Here is a 16,424-nt window from a genome sequence, read left to right as displayed (position 1 = left end):
TTTGATGTCTCTTTCTGCTCCATCTGCTTTGAAATACGCTGTTATTATTCTATTAATAAAGACCCATTTTTTTTCCTTTTTTTTTTTTTAGGTTGAGCTGTTAGAAGGTGTTGAGAAAGATAGTAACATAAAAAAAATCTCCAAGTGAAAGAACTATCCGGGGACTTACAAAAAGGATACAAGGACAATGACACCATATCTCAAGTATAACAGAAGGCTTATATACAAAATATATAGCATGAGAAAAAAATTGCTAATAGTAAGAAAGAATATTTTTAAATGGATAAGGATATTTTCACTAATTATCTTTTCAATATACAGCTGGTGAGAGGTTGTGACTGAATGAGTTCACAGAGGTAATGCATGCAAATACTTTAGATGATTTCACATTGAAAAGAATTTAAATATTTACACTGTGTGCATTATTTTGAAAAAAATAATTTTTATTACTGAATACACACTCTACTGCAGAATCCTGAGCACTCATGGTGAGCTGCAAGCTGCATATGAATCATATGGTTTTGAGGTTGGAGCTCGCCCTCTATTTTTTTAATAAGCTGCTAGTCTTGTTTCATGGCTGGGTTTCTCTGCACTTTGGCAACACAAATCAATAACAGTTTTCTTATGTTATCATTACTTAAATGATAAGCATTTGTAAAGCATAAAGGCTTTAAAATTCTTAGATGAAATTTGACTAATAAAGTAAGTCCTTAAAGAAATGTTACTGCTCTAAATGTAAATAGGTGAACACATATAGGAAGCTGAAGTTCACAAAAACCAGAGACCTTGCTCCCAGAGTTTCTGCTGGGATACAGATATGGCCAAGCTTGAGTGGTCTGCTCTGTTCATTAAAGCATGCTTCTACTTTACAATCTTACTGTTTTACTTCCTCGTACAATGGTCCAAATAGAAATTTATAGCTTCAATGAGAAGCTACAAGGCACTGCTCCAAAACAAATTCCATAAATAACTGTCTTTTTATGCTATCATTTTTACATATTTCATAATGAAACTTCAAATATATGTGTCTAGACATGTAATCTCCCTCAATATAGTAAATATAGATTGTACATATATACATTCAAAAACCACTATATTGAAAAAATTTAAGTAGGTCGGCAAAGTCAAGGAATACAAAGTTAGGAAATACCAGCATTTAGGAAATTACAAACTCATGCCATTTGCAATTACTTCAGGAGTTTGATCTGAGCTGCAATACTAATCTAATAATGTATTCCTACTTCATCATCTTGCAGACATATTGCAAATGAATATTTATTTTTTAATTTTTAAAAATGTATTTCTGCTGTAAGCATACTTTCTACAGTATATTTTAAGGTTTTGTTTTTCTACAGAATATGAAGTTGCTGTTAATTGATATGATAATTAATAGATATTATATGTACTTTGGTAAGATAGCGTGATCTGTCCTAATATGTATCTAATTGTACAAGGTATCAATTTCTGTATCAATTTATTAGTATTGACAAACTATAAAATATACTATAGGCCAGTATAGTTTATTCTTGCATTATTATTCTCGTATTCGACGTATTCTACTAGAAAGTAGCCTCTTGTGAGGATACCATTTTTTTCTTATTCTTTACTACCAGCAGAAAGAGAATAACGAGCCAGCTGGACCTTGAGTTTGACCAGCTACATCAGCTCTTTTTCACTACCAGAAAAAATACATACTAACTCATTTACTAGGAAAAACAACATCGCATTTTTTATATTAAATCATTTTATTATGCCATCTTCAGAACCCCTGATTCAACAGGTGCTAGACCGTCTGTTCTATTGAGTTAATACCCTGTTCCACATTTATATCAGAAACACAGCCTATTGTATTGAAAACAGAAGCCTGATCTTGCTCCCAGTGAAATCATAGCAAAGTTGTTATAGACTTAATTACAAGGCGGGGAGTAGCCTTGGATATAGTTACATAGGTACACCTTCTACATGTCATGGTATGCTCTGTACTATTCAAAATACATGAGACTGGGAAAGATAGATTTTTATGAGAAAATATCATGCACGATTTCTCATCTTTAATATAAAAAATCAAAACAAGAAATTATGTCCTCAGATAAAACTCTGTCGTGGTGCAATCCAAATGGACTCATGTCCAAAGTGTTGCAAAACTGCAAGTGAGAGCAGTACCTGACTCCCAGTTCCTACATGGGCTCGGTCTTGCTACAAGCTACACAATAGAAAGCTACACATTTTATGTTCAAAGTGTACCTGGTATGCCTTGTCCTTGGCATATTTACTTAAAATATCTTTCATATATGAAGTAACTTATTGATGATGATGGCAGCCTTCATTCAGCCTTGTTTCCACCACAATTCTTTTTTTCTAGGCCAAATAGAAATTGCCATCATATACAGTAATCTACATTCTACACACAGTAAATCTTCCATAAAGATGCTGAGGTCAGGCCTTTAAGTCTGTATTTAGCAGAGATGGCCAAAATTCTCTTGACTTTCAAAAGTACTTATGTTTGTTGCTCTCTGTGAGCAGCAGTTAACAGGTGAGTATCATAATTTGGAAATCTTGCTTTGAATTTCATGGATGAAGTCTAATACCAGAAAACTAATGTAATTTATTTCAAAACTTACATGTTACATGTAGCATCCAATACCATGAGACACATTTTATATCACATTCCAGAGGTCACAAAGTATTTAATTTGAAAGAGGAAGATTATAAACATATGTAAAGAGCACTGCCCTTTCAGGAAAGGATCAAAGCTTTCAAAGTTTTCATTAGGAAGTTCCTAGCTTCAAAGGTGCCAACTCTATTACTCCACTTCTATAAAGATACTTTACTGATGCACTGCAAGGCTGTAAAACATAATAGCAAACAGCTGGTCATAAAAGAAATTGATGATTATGGATTATGCTGTAGTTACATTTTGAAGTGAAATGGCAATTGCTATATGAAATTATTTTGTTGCACTCTGAAGAAGATAAAAGTTGCAAAGCAAACAACAGAGTTAAAATATATAATATTTGTGGCAGAGATGATAGGATGGTAGGACTGAGAAAAGGCAAAGGATTTGAGTTAGTCCAAAGAAGTCACCATCACTCCGTGCCTGATTTGAAAAATATTTGCTTCAGATCCATTTCCACAGCTCCTTCTTCATCTTACTTGTGTGGGCAGTCTTACTGACCTCACCAACCCCAGTGGCTTCAAAATATCTACTTACAGGAGCAAGAAAGTCAGATTTCTCCTCCCTTTTGCAAATGACTTTCAATTCTGAAGCATGGGATGCATTGCATCACATTTCAACAGCTGTAGAGGGTGAATTTCAAACTGCATAACTTCTGTCATATTGTCGGCTAAAGTTATCTAAAGTTAAGGTAGGCTTCCTTTAATTGACCTTAAATGACACTTAAGGCTGGAAAACATAGTCTAAATCTCAAAGAGGTATGCAGATTGCCTGCACCAGTGCTACTTGCCTTAAAAAAAAAGCTCCGCCTCAGACCATAAGCTCCTGAAGGCCCAGGGAAGTCTTCTGTGAACCCTCCCCCTGAACAAATCCTAGGGGAGGGATGTGGCAAAAGCAGTTCCCTGGTTCAAGCAGGGGGACGGACGTGTTCTCTACCAAGCATGTCCTGGTGCATGCAGGAGCCTCTGTTTATCCTGAGGGACAGCCACAGCTCTCAGTACAGTTCTCCGGGGAATCTGGGTACCTCACCGAGTTGTCCCAAAGGGCTCCTTCAAGGTGCCTGTTTTTCGTAGAGACTTCCCAGAGACCCAAAGTACCAAGTTCAGGGGCTTTGAGTACCTTGCTGAAATCAGAAACCTACTATTCAAGTGACTCAAGAAAATTGGGCACAAAAAATCAAAATCTAAACAACCTGTAGGAACAATACATCAGGCAGACTTCAATACCAACTGAAATTTAAAGTTTCTAGTCAGGTAATGAGGCAAGGGTCAGTTGCATCTGTTTACTGTGCACCTTTTAAAAAAATGTAAAATTAAGTTCTCCTAAATGTTAATAAAATTTAACACATCCTTAAACAGAAAACCCCTGAAAGAAGTCATTGTTTTCTTGCAGTTTTATGTACTGTATTTTTATTTAATATCATGTTTGCATTTGACCTATCGTATTTAGATATGCATAATACCTAACAATTTTGCCTACAGTACTTTTTTTAAAAGTCTTTCTAGGATATAAAATTTATTTCAGCCTTTTGGACCTGACCGTTCTGCTCCGGACCTATTCCACCAGCATCTGTAGTGAATACCTGTTCCATCCAGAATCTGTTGAAATCTAACACCTTTCTTCACTCAATGACCATAATTGATTATAGTATACAATAAGCAATTGGCAATTCTTAGTATTTACCATTTAAAGAAGTAAGTCTGCAAATTTGCAACTGGGCTTTGGTTTGTATTGGCTCAGTGGCTACCCTTTGGCTTTTTTGTATCAGGCAGATTGGTATAGGGGAGCCACAGGACCAATTTAAGCTCTAGATTTAGGAAATACCTTCTTAGAAAGACCAGTTACTGGACCTACCCTTTCTATTAACAGTCCCAAATCAACCTTGTCAGGTAGAAGGGATTCCTGGTGGGAACGGCTGTGAGGAGGCAGGTACATATAAGGAATGAAAAGAGGTTTGGCCAAAGAGTCCTTTTAATCCGAGCACTCCTCCACCTTCACAGTGGCTGGCAGTCCACCTGGGAAGAAAGGCCAGATGCTGGGACCAAGCCAAGTGCCGGACCAGCACTGAGTAGTGGGGTCCCTATTTCTTGTCTGTCTGACAGTCACACTGCACAGCAAAAAATCAGATTGCATTTTTTACTCTAGTGGGAGTATTTGGCCTACAAAGCTGAATAATACACTGCAAATTTCAAACTAACTGAAAGAGTTAGGAATAGTTTTTAATTTATACTCTTACTAAGATGATGAGGAATAAGAAAGACCCCTGGAAGTAAAGCTTTGAAAGAAGGGAAGGTAAAAAATAAATAAGTAAATAAAGACCAGTAGAAAGTCTGCTTTTGGATCTAGATGAATAAAACTGAAACAGAGAGTCATGTGCATGCTGATTTAAAGGGCTCATCTTGGGTATAAAAGGAATGAGAAACCTAACCTCTTTTTTTTGTCTCACTCATGAAGTACAAAACCATTTCATACGTTCATAGTTAAAGTCGTAAGTCTACTTTACTACGAGAAAAATAACCCTACCTCAAGAACCAGTTACATGAATAGTGTCATCTTATAATTTGTGAGAAGAGGGCTATATTTTGTTGTTTGCAAGATTTTAATTGTTCTGGTTTCGTTCTTTAATAAAAAATGGAAATGAGTAGTGAAATATCTGTAGTGCTGATGACAGCTAAGTTGGTGGAGAGGGAGAGGGGCCTGAGCCCAAGGGGAAAGTGAGGAGAAGCGGGGACTGCAAAAATCCCCATTGTCTGGAGCCTTAACTGAATCGCTGGGGATTTTTTTTCTCAATTTCTATTGCTGACCCTCCTCCTTCTCTTTCTACTCCTCTCCCCTCTTCCATCCCTCTCCTATTGCTTCCTTTTCTTTCATCCTTCTGAGCTGTGCCGACACCAGGGGAGAGGTCCAGAGCAGGAGGGAAGGTCCAGCAAGTCTGAAATAAAAAAACATTACAAATAAAAGACAAAAAGGATCCAGAAATTCAAATGAACACACCCAACATTTTAAAATATACTTTCCTCTGTCACTGCAGACTAGTGTGACACGGGTCTCTATGGCAGGGCTGATTTTGATCATAAAAGATCTGAAAGTGAAAAGTGGCCAGTCTTATTCTGATTATGATTAATATTTACAACATTAATTAATATTTGTGACCCAGTATCAAGAATTTCTGAACCCATTTTAAAATTTCTGAGATGAAATGTCACACTATATAGGACGTTAATTTGTGCATCAAATAAAAATTGTGGCATTCCTGAAATAGCTTGTTTCCTTAAACTAAACTGTAATTATTTTTGTTGTAATCTTGCCTTTCACAAGCATGTCCCTGAACATGTATTCCTCATTCAGGGTCCCTGGACCACCTACTCACCCAGAGCAGCTGGCAGTGTTAGACCCAGTGACACCAAATAGCAAAGTTTCACTTATATGCCCTACTCTCATTGAGAAATTCAGTTGTGCTTGTCTATGTCCTGACAATCTATGGTCATGAGACCTTTATATTCCCGTGACAACGCTGTGCTCCTAACTCTGAGCCGAGACGCATGAGTGAAAAAGGAAACGTTATGGTGCATAAATGAAACAGGGAAAAGAGGCGAAAACTTCATGAAGTCAGCGAAGGGTTTTATCCTTGTAAATTCTTGTAAATGTTTTATGTGAATACTGCTCAGAAAATGCATTTTTGAGGGACAGTACAAAAACCTAAGGTAGAAATATAGATACATTGAGAGGAACAAAGATGAAGACCAAGAGGTGGTGAAGCGTATAACGTGACATAGTAGCTGCAGCTAACAGTTTATAGTCCCCAGAGCATATTACTGCGCTTATTTGAAATAGTTATTTCAAAGTGCTGAGAACTCCAACATTTTAACTCCTCTTCTAATTCTGACAAGCCCGTAAGATTTCCAAATCTGTACAAACCATTATAATGTGGCTGTTAGAGCTCACAACTGCATCTTACCTTATCATGGTAGTAACACTATGGTATTTGGGCAATTAACTCTTACTATCCTGACTTTTGTGCTTATTCCTATTACACCAAAAGGTTAATTTCTAATTTGGATTCAGCTTTTGTTCAGTTTCATATTATGCTGTCAGTGAAAAACATGGCCTATGTGAGCAGCTTAACGACATTTGCACAGGCACTCAGATAATGCCACTCTGAGAGTAAGAAATACAAACCCTATGGTGGAAACATGTACACTATGTTCATATATTTCAGTACCTATAGAAAATCTTACAGAAAGCCCAAACACATATTGCAAGAAATAGCAGAATTCATAATTTGTGGAAAGAGAGGATGATTTCATAGCATACTGAGCAGTGGCACAAATTGGCCAGTGCTTTTGCATCCTGCTACGCACAACGACTTGGGAGGGATCTAAAGCAAGTCACTGAAATAAACTTTGTCTAAGAGCTGATTTATACTAAGGTTAACATGCAGTCTTATAAAATTCCAATCTTCTCTAGCAAATTACCTGAGACAGGGAAAAATAAAATCTATCTGGATATTCAAAAATACAGGTTTTACTGGAATCGTTTATAACAAGCCATCAATAGCTAAATATTTAACCTATGTTGCCTAGATCACCTCAGTTCACAAACTATTATTTTTGCTTTTTTATGTTTTAAAAAGCCTTCTTCAGAGCCATCTAGAACTTTCAAATTCAAGTCTTCTGCTGTTTGTTGATATACTAATGATTTTTTAACACTGTGACTATATCTCTACATTCATTTACATATGCAAAGTGCAAGCAGCTGATTCCATTGCCACCCACATAATCCTTATCTTTCAATTATTTTCAAAGGTTTCTCAAGTGAGATCCATGATTTTACTCAATAGGTCAAGTCCCTGGATTTTAGAATAGGACTCTGTGAGGAGAACTCATTGAAGGATCAGGTTGTAGGATTACATTATAAACAGTCAGAAAACGGTGAAGCAATGGAAAAAAGGTGTGAAATCTTGCCCCCACAGAAATCTTTGGGAATTTTGTCATAGTCTAGAACTGATTCAAAGTGTTTAGAAAGACATTTGCATGTCTGTAAAAAAATTACTGCAGAAGTTGAAAAGAAATTCAAATAAAAACTTAAAACCATGAAGATTCTAGAGGCCAAAAAGTAAGTTTTCAATGAAGTATTTCATTAAGAAATTAGTATTTTGACAGATGGGGGGGGGGGAAAGCATGAGATTCATCTCCTCTAACTTCATCCATCAAAAAGTTAGGAATTTAGTTTAAACGTCCCATCTAGGTTCTCTCTCATCAGTGAAAAGAGAGAGGCGTTTTAGGAAGGTTGTTCATCTCAGCTATCCATAGATGCCTCTCTTGGGATGTAATCTGTAATTCTCTAGAGGTGTCTATATATCTCTGTTGACTACAAAGCCTTGAGCGACTGTGTTAGACTTCAATGACTAACTTTTAGATGGCTAAAATGATGACTAGCTTAGCTCTGAAAACCTATTTTTTAAACAGCAAGGTTAAGTGAGATGAATCGAGCCTTTCCTGTGAATCACTTTATCAAAAATCTACAGAAAAAAAATATTTTTATAGGAAATTTTAACCAGCATATGTATCACTGATTTTAATAGGACCAGGGTTTAATTCTGCACCTTTATGTTTCTACATCACTCACCACAGCAGGGCACACGCTGATGGATGGTAGCACAGTATCCTTTTCTCATAAAATAATAAACAATAAAAATAACATCAATGTCCTGTTGAACTATCCCCCTAAAGCAAAAGTGACATAACATCAAAATTTAAATGTAGTTACTCTTTCCATTATGCATAATGTACATCAATTGTCTACAACTTACAAGTGCACAAATAGAAGATGCTAACCTTTTCAGAGCCAGTCTTGCAGTTGTCCCATTTACAGAACTTCCATTTAACTGGAAGTTGTATATGCAGGAAAAAAAACATAATTACAACCTTTTTCTTTTGCAGTTGAAAAAAAAAGTGGATGTGAATTTATACAGTAGAGGGTACATTAGAAAACTGACCTACTGTGCAACATCTCAAGTGTTGGGTTTTACCCTGTGAAATCAGTGGCAAATACAAGATGAGAAATGAGATAATATCACTGATATTTTTGTTACTTAGAACACAGTATAATTAATCCCTTTTATAGGTACCCAAACAGGAATTTTTGTTTTAATTATACCTTCATGGTGTCTGTTTCGTAGACACTGCATGACAGTTTGCACAGCGCATTTTTAAATGTTGTATAACTTCTATCCTAATATTTATTGGGTGAAGAATCTTTTGATAAAAGATTTTCTAACTAGGTAAAATTCCTTTTCTTTTATAAATAATAACTCTGCATTATGGATCAAGCTCAGAAGCATGATGCTGCAATTACTAAAAGCACAGTGTTTCATCGTAAACAGTCAGTGAGTTACTATAACTCCCTCTACCCACAAGAAGAGCTGTTAGCATTCAGTAACCCTTGAGAGCAGGCCTGGTGTGCAAAAATGCAAAAAACTATCTTTGTTACATTAATGCATTTTAATTTTTTGCATTTTATTCATTCATATTGTTCCAATAAAGAGGATGCCTAGGACAGCGCAAACATTTTAGTACTTCTGAACTCCATTACAACACAACCAAACAGAAAGAAGGACCAGCGTCGTCAACACCATGCAAATATAATTCTTTGAGACTGAAACTCCAATTCTTAAGTCAGCCTAAAAATACTGCATGCAAGGTATACACGTGTAGTGCCTCTTCCAAATCGTAAAGTTACCGCTATTTAACAAGATGCATCTTGTATCTAAGTATATGCATCTTGTATCTATAGTGCTGTTCAGCTTCTATGGAAAACTCTCAGCAAAAATGGAAACATCTTTTTACTGAATGAACTGTGCTAGTGCGATGTTTTTCTACAGAACAAATTTAGCCTTGCTTCAGTCAGGTGAAGAATCCTATTAATATTTGATTTGTGCCAGATAGCCCCCTTTTGTTGACCCTGCACAACACAAAGCACATGCCTGACAAGGGAGGATCTTGACAAAAGCAACTGATGTGACTGAGAAGGCTGAAATAAAGGCTTTTGGTATGGCACACAGTTGGAAGACTGGGACCTGACTTTCACCAAGTCATTTAATAATTATCAAGGTCCAATAATTATCAGTGGATCTTTTATGGTTTCTTGTTCTTTAAATAATAATAATGGCCTGTACTGCCTTTTATAAGCTATGGCTGTCCAAGGGACTGTAAGCAGTTCTCAGAGGACCACAGAATTGCCCATGCAAAGTCTCAGCTGTTTTCAGAGCTCCACATTGACTTGGTTGCTCAGAGACTGCACGTCAGCAGAGGCAATAACCAGGAGAAGGCCACCTGGGAAGGGCCACTGATGTAAACCAAGTTTAATCAGAGCTTTGAGTATTTTGGGAGAAAGACTCATGAGTGTGCAAAGGAAAAATAAAGAGCCTGGGGAGTGTCATTCATATTCCACCATGTCCATACCCACTGTTGGTCATCACTCATATGAAATCTACCTCTGCTTCTTCAAACCTCTACCAGCCAAGTCAGAGTAGAAATTATTATGTTTACTACCATAACCATGATGGAACTACACCAGAGCAAAAAACTCTGTTCCTGAAACTGAAATGCAACTGCAGAATGGTTGAACCCTGACATCCTGGCAGGCCAGCCGGCACACAAGGAGCCTGGGCTGGATGCTGAGGAGGCACACAGAGTACCACCCTGGAGGCAGTTCAATTCTGTAGCTTTTGTCAAGTGGCAGTGGATAATATTGATGTGTATAAATTTACTACACAGAGAAAGTTAAACCGTTCACTCTTAAACAAAAGTGTTGGTTAAGCCCTAAAGCATAACTAATTATGTAAGATTTCTGTTAATTCTCTATCACACTAAAAACATCTCTAAAAATATCTATCTATATGATTCTATCTATTCACCTACCTATCTATTTATTTACCCCAGAATATCACAATGATAAAACCAAATTAATTGTATTCACTCTAAGCAACCTGAGATTTACTTAATAATTTGAAGGTCTACTTGATTATTTTTTTTAATTGTTGGCAGATGATTCATTGGGATGGAAAATCACACTTCATTGTGCAAAAATAAACTTTCTCAGAAAATAGTTCCAAAACCGCAGTATAAATGCTTTTGAAGGATTAAGTGCATTTATAGAGATTAGAGCGTCATTTTGAAATAGGAAAGAGTAAAGACGAGAAAAAAAAAGGGTACAAATTATTCTAATGTATATGCAAAACAATAATCTTCAAGCCATTTCACTCCAGTAGTTGTTCAAAGGTCATAAAATAATATTGGCACCTTAACAAAGGTGAAAATGTTCCATTGTAATCTTCATACCACATAAAAGTAGCATTTTGTTTTCTTCTGTCAGTCTGGATCTGAATTCAAGGAAGCTAAAATCTGGATGACTGTGTAGACAGTGTCACAGATTACATAATTTTTCATCAGGAAATAATCATCTTTAGCCTTCTGTTCAGAAATTCTATAAGTACTTAAAACATAAAGGATTCAGCTCCAGAATGTGACAGAGCACCGCATCCTCTAAGAAGACCAAAGGGAAGTTAAAAACATTCATCTGAGGGCAGACCTATCAGTCTTTACAATCCTACACTTTAAACACTACTAAGCTTTTTTATCTTTTTATCTTTCGAAACCCACAGTGCAGGGAATGAAGAAAACAGAAAAAATTACACTGTAAAAGACAAATAAACTGCTTTTAGAATAATGCTTTAGAAGACTAGAGAGCTAAGATATAAGCAACCTGGGAAGAAACTAATAAGGAAAAGATATTTTAAAAAGCATTGTAGCCAACTTTCACATTTATTCCTGATAGAAGATAGTCCCTGATAGAGCATTGGCTCAAGCCCATTCAGGTTCCCCTGACTGGTATGAATACAAAAGACTAAAACAATAAGTAGAATATTCTTGGGAGTTTAAAAATCAGATTTACAGGAGAAATTCCTGACAGTCCTTTGCTGTTATGTTCTAGCCGGAGGAATTCAGATTGCTTAGGCAGAGTGAAGGGAAGGTCTGCACGGTGCAAAGCCTGTTTCACCAGAAGAAGGCATGTCCACAGCGTAGCTCCAGGTGGAAACATTCAGGCTGATGTGAGAGCCAGAAACCGGACTGCCATGTTTGCAGCTGAAAGCAGAACAGACCAGCTTGGGCAGAAGAGGATTTGAATGCAGCTGCCCTGCTTCTGCTGCAGCATGACTTTGGTCAGAGCCAGCCTCAACATCCCTTCCCAGCGCTGCAGCGGCCACATGGCCCAGCACCATCGGGAACCTCTCCCCAGTAAGCCCAGCAAACGTGAGTGAAAAGGGGCTGGGACTGCTCTCTAGAAATATACTCTGAAGAGGAGCAGAGACATGGAGAAGGAACCTTACTGTTTAGGGACAGCACTGGCACAAAAATAAAGGAGCGTAAACTGTCTGAGAATGCATTTAGGACAGGAATGAGGTTTCTAACAGCCTGAAGAGTGAGGCTCTGCCCAGCCTTCGAAGAGGTGCAGTGGGAGTGGTGCCCTAGAAAAATGTAAACTGGAGCTTGCTGAATCTGAACAAAAGAAGAGGACCAGCCTAGCATCACAGCCAAATGGTGTTGATTACTCCACAGGCCTCTTAGTACTATCTCCTTGTAGAAAAACGTGAGAAGATACACTTCTGTTGCCGATTCAGGCCACTACAGTGGCTAAAAACATGTATTTATGAGTCAGCATTCTGGGCACTATACAGTTAGTAACTTCTGTTCACCTGTCACATTTTTATTTGCTAGTAAGTCCTGCTAATAATAGTTAGCTTATGGAGGAAGAAAAGAAAAAATTGCTTTCCAAAGTTTTCAGTTTACAAACCTTTATAAAGGTATCTCAAATTCCCAAGCTCTCCTGAATATCAAAACAGATGCAAAGAAAAACAGAAGATGCCATTTAAGTCCGGACACTCATCACTTTCAGGAGTTAGGGCAGTACAAGTGCATCTCATACTAAATATAAGAAATGTAATTATGTCATCACTTGTAGAAACAATGCTGCAATTCTTAGACAAAATTTTTATTCATCTCAAAAGTACAAAAGGACAATTGTCTTTTACACTAACTGTGGCTTTCCAAACATGCTTTCAACAGCATTAGTTATAGCACAACTACGGAAACACCAAGCTGGAACCTATTCCACCAACCCAAATCCTACTGTGCCCACATACTAAAGGAGATAGAGGTATCCTCTTTCAAAATTAGCTCCTTTATTCCTATTTTAAAGTCCCTAGGCTGTTTGATATATATGAAACCAGACAACCTCAGATTGCTGCAAATGAAATGTATGTATATTAATTACCGTGCTACTCGGACAACAGGTGTTTTGTAGATGAAATCTGGGTGCTGAAAATAGTGCATTCCTAAAACTTTGTTTCTCAGACTTCAAGACAAGACTAAGTGAGCAGGATTAGATCTTCAGTCAGCAACTATCTGTACAAAATTACTCACATAACACACCTGCACTATTAAAAGAAAGGACGAAAGGAACATCATTCTGGAAACTGCTAGCCTAGTTACTTTATTTCAGTGCTTTAGCAATATCAAAAATATTTTCCTTACTGGCAGATCCACATAATTTAAAGAAAAACTTTAGTTTAAAAATAAGGGGGGATGGAAATAAAAAGGAGGGTGGAGGATAAAGCTTCAATCACTCTTGTATTTTAATGGCTTGCTTTCAAATTAAATCATGAAAAAATAAGCAGGCTGAGTCTTCTTAAAATGTGGAGTATTGACCCAAGAGATCATAACTATTTCAGAGAAGTCATCATAATCTATCATGCAAATATCTAGACAGTGTTTTTTAGACGCATGGATTATTGACCCTGATATACTGCCAAAAGTATTCCATCATGTCAGAGCAGAAGCCATGCATAAATTTATACTAAATATTTTTATTACATTTAAGCTGGAAAAAGCCAACGTAAATACATAATATATATGTTTTTACAATGACAAATGAATTTATTTATTTTTCAACATGACTAATTGCATGAGACAATGCTGAAGACTTCTTATACACACTTTACTTTAAAGGAAGCTGTTCAGTTACAAGAATGTAAATATAGAAGCCTCAAACTTCCAAATGCTTTTGTAGTCCTATGAATTATTTTTGCTTATTCCACAGTGAGAAAATATCCCCTGTAACTTAGTTTAGTTTCCACATCTGAATGCACAGCATATCTTTATAGTCAGTTACAGATCCCTAAAATCTCATTAAGCAATCCCATCACAATAAAGTAAACTACAGAGAACACTGCAGATCCAAGCATTCAGCACTTCAACTTTAGCATAATATTGCACTAGATCTCTTTCTGGGGGGAGAAAAAAAAAAAAAAAAAACCAACCAAACCCCACCAAACCAAAAAAAACCAACACCAAACCCAAAACCAAAAACAACAAAACCTGTCATCTGGAAAAATCTTTCCAAATCGTGTTTTAGAGAACCAATATCCTGTCCCTACATCAGGGGCAGCCTCTGTTAAGCATTTAAGTGCTCTCAATGAAAAGTAACAGTTTCTTCTCCAATACTGAACTCTCAGTGACCGTCACGGAAAGTAACAGTTTCCCATTCCCTGCCAGCCAGTGGCATTAATAATCATCAAAACAAAATGAAACACCTTCAAGCAAATATCTGCTTCTGATTAATCTCCATCCCAGTGAATTAAATTCATAAGAGGCAACCTGCTGCCTTGTTTACGCCTTTTTAATATGAGGAGCAGAAGTTGGATATAAGGGGTTTGCTGCCCTTAGGGCTACGAAATATGCCCCATGTGGCAGTGAGCCAGCTCTCCGAGGGAGCCTCCTTTGCTGTTTCTCTCACAGCTATTTTCTAATGGGTAATTTTTAAACAGACACACACAAACACACACGAGTCACCACAATACAGGGCTGGGGGTTTTGGTTTTGTTTAAAGTCCTGTAAGTATTTGTACTCATAACGAGGATCTCAAGGTTTCATCCAGTTTCGGTTTGGGTTTAGGGCTTTTTTAAACGGGAATGGGGGGGGGGGGGGGGAGGGTGTCTGGATTTTTTTTTCCCCCAGCTGCCTTCCCTCTATACAGCACAGCACAGCACATAAAACACCTCTCTTCAGCTTAACCGACGTAGGATCAATTAGTGCAACATTTTGCACACATCCAAGCAATCACAAGGCAGAGATATTTAGTTCAGTCCTCATGTGTATTGCATAGAAACCTTTAATTAAGGGTGGAAAGAGATTTCTTTAAAAAAAAAAAAAAAAACTCACAATGTAATTTACACAGCGTGGAAACGCCTACAAGGAGATGAAGTACCTGCACTGGGGAGATGTTCAGTTGTTCACTTCATCTTCCGTTGACAAGGAAACCAAACCGCACTTCATTCTCCAGGAAAACCTTCCACTGCCATCATTTGAAAATGTATTTATTTGTATATATGTATATATCTATCATCATCATCATCATCACGATAATAATAACCATCATAAAATACTGCTGGCAAAAGAATAAAAAAGTCAAGGTGCAAAATGTGCAAAAGTAAGGATCATCTCTGTGGCTTTCTGTTTTGCTTTGTTATCTTTAAGGAGGGAAAAAAGTATTTAAAAATGATAACTGTAACACGCTGCAAGAAAAGTTTCACATTATAAACAGGCATCAAAAACTGAAAAAGAAGAAAAAAAAAAACCCTGCTGATTGCATTGAGTGTCAAAAAAAAAGAAACAATAACAAAAATAATAAAATTAACATCTTGCTCTGTGGCTTCCACCAGTATTGCAAGATTACAAACTCTGTGTAAACACTGCTGTAAAATGCATTTGCAATTCCCATCTCTTTACGAAAAAAAACCCTTAAAAAACACCCAAAAATAAAAATAAAACAACACCAGAGAAAATCCTCTGCAAAAAGAGTTAGAAACATGCCTTTTCTCTTATCTTTAAAAAATAAGCATCATATTTCACATCGATTTTCCGTGCCACAACAAAACCAGTTGCATATATAGATATATAGCTACTAAATGTATATCAGTTGTTGCTGGACTGGCAAGTCTGTATTATTAATATTATCATTTTTCATTCCCAGTGACTCCCGGCCCCAGCAGCACCTTTTGCTCACAGTTTAGTAACCATCGCATGCTAGGAAAAAAACTTGTCATCAGCAAAAGATCAAATCCATTTAAACAATAATCAAAGAGGAAGAAAAAAAAAAGAAGCAAAAAAACAAAAAAAAAAACAAAAAAAAAAAACAAAAGGAAGAAAAAAAAACAGGACAAAAAAAGGAGGACAAGAATGTCAGCGGAAAGGTACTCACCGAGCGGGAGTAAAAGGGAGGAATAAAAATGAGAGTTACTATAAAATACAGTATGGCGGTGGAAGAAGGAATGAGGCGCTTTTTTTTTTCTCTCCTCTCTAGTCTCTGCCTCCGGCAACCGCCACGTGATCCGGAGCCGGGCGGACTGGCAGCCGGCAGGGCGCAGCGGCGGCGGCGCCGGGCGCGGACCCAGCCCGGACCCAGCCCGCCCCGAGCCCGCCGCGGCCGCCCGGCTCCCGCCGCCGCCCTGCGCTCCGCACCCGCGCCGCGGCGGCCGCCCGGCCTCGGCAGGTGCCGCTCGCTCGCTCGCTCGCTCGCACTCGCACGCACACACTCGCAGCGAGGCGCGGGCACGCAGCCGGCCGCGCGGGCGAGGTGCGGAGGCGGGCGCGTCTTGCGCGGCAGCGCAACTTGCTCGCCGGCGCTGCGC

The 16,424-nt window shown here is 37.8% G+C and overlaps 1 protein-coding gene across 1 annotated transcript in view; it reads right to left on the bottom strand.

Moving 5' to 3' along the window:
- Window positions 1-16,030, bottom strand: part of RALYL (RALY RNA binding protein like) — a 406,804-nt gene extending 390,774 nt beyond the window's left edge. Inside the window, exons 1-2 of the mRNA XM_075495737.1 lie at window positions 15,991-16,030; window positions 15,002-15,088 (exon numbers count right to left, since the gene is read on the bottom strand). The gene's annotated coding sequence lies outside the window, so the exon portion shown is untranslated. The remainder of the gene's footprint in view (window positions 1-15,001; window positions 15,089-15,990) is intronic.
- Window positions 16,031-16,424: the final 394 nt, after the last annotated feature.

The sequence above is a fragment of the Mycteria americana genome, chromosome 2 (genome assembly GCF_035582795.1).
Source record: "Mycteria americana isolate JAX WOST 10 ecotype Jacksonville Zoo and Gardens chromosome 2, USCA_MyAme_1.0, whole genome shotgun sequence".
Lineage (NCBI taxonomy): Eukaryota > Metazoa > Chordata > Aves > Ciconiiformes > Ciconiidae > Mycteria > Mycteria americana.
Note: the sequence above shows the minus strand (reverse complement) of the source record. Positions and strands in the feature narration are given on the sequence as shown.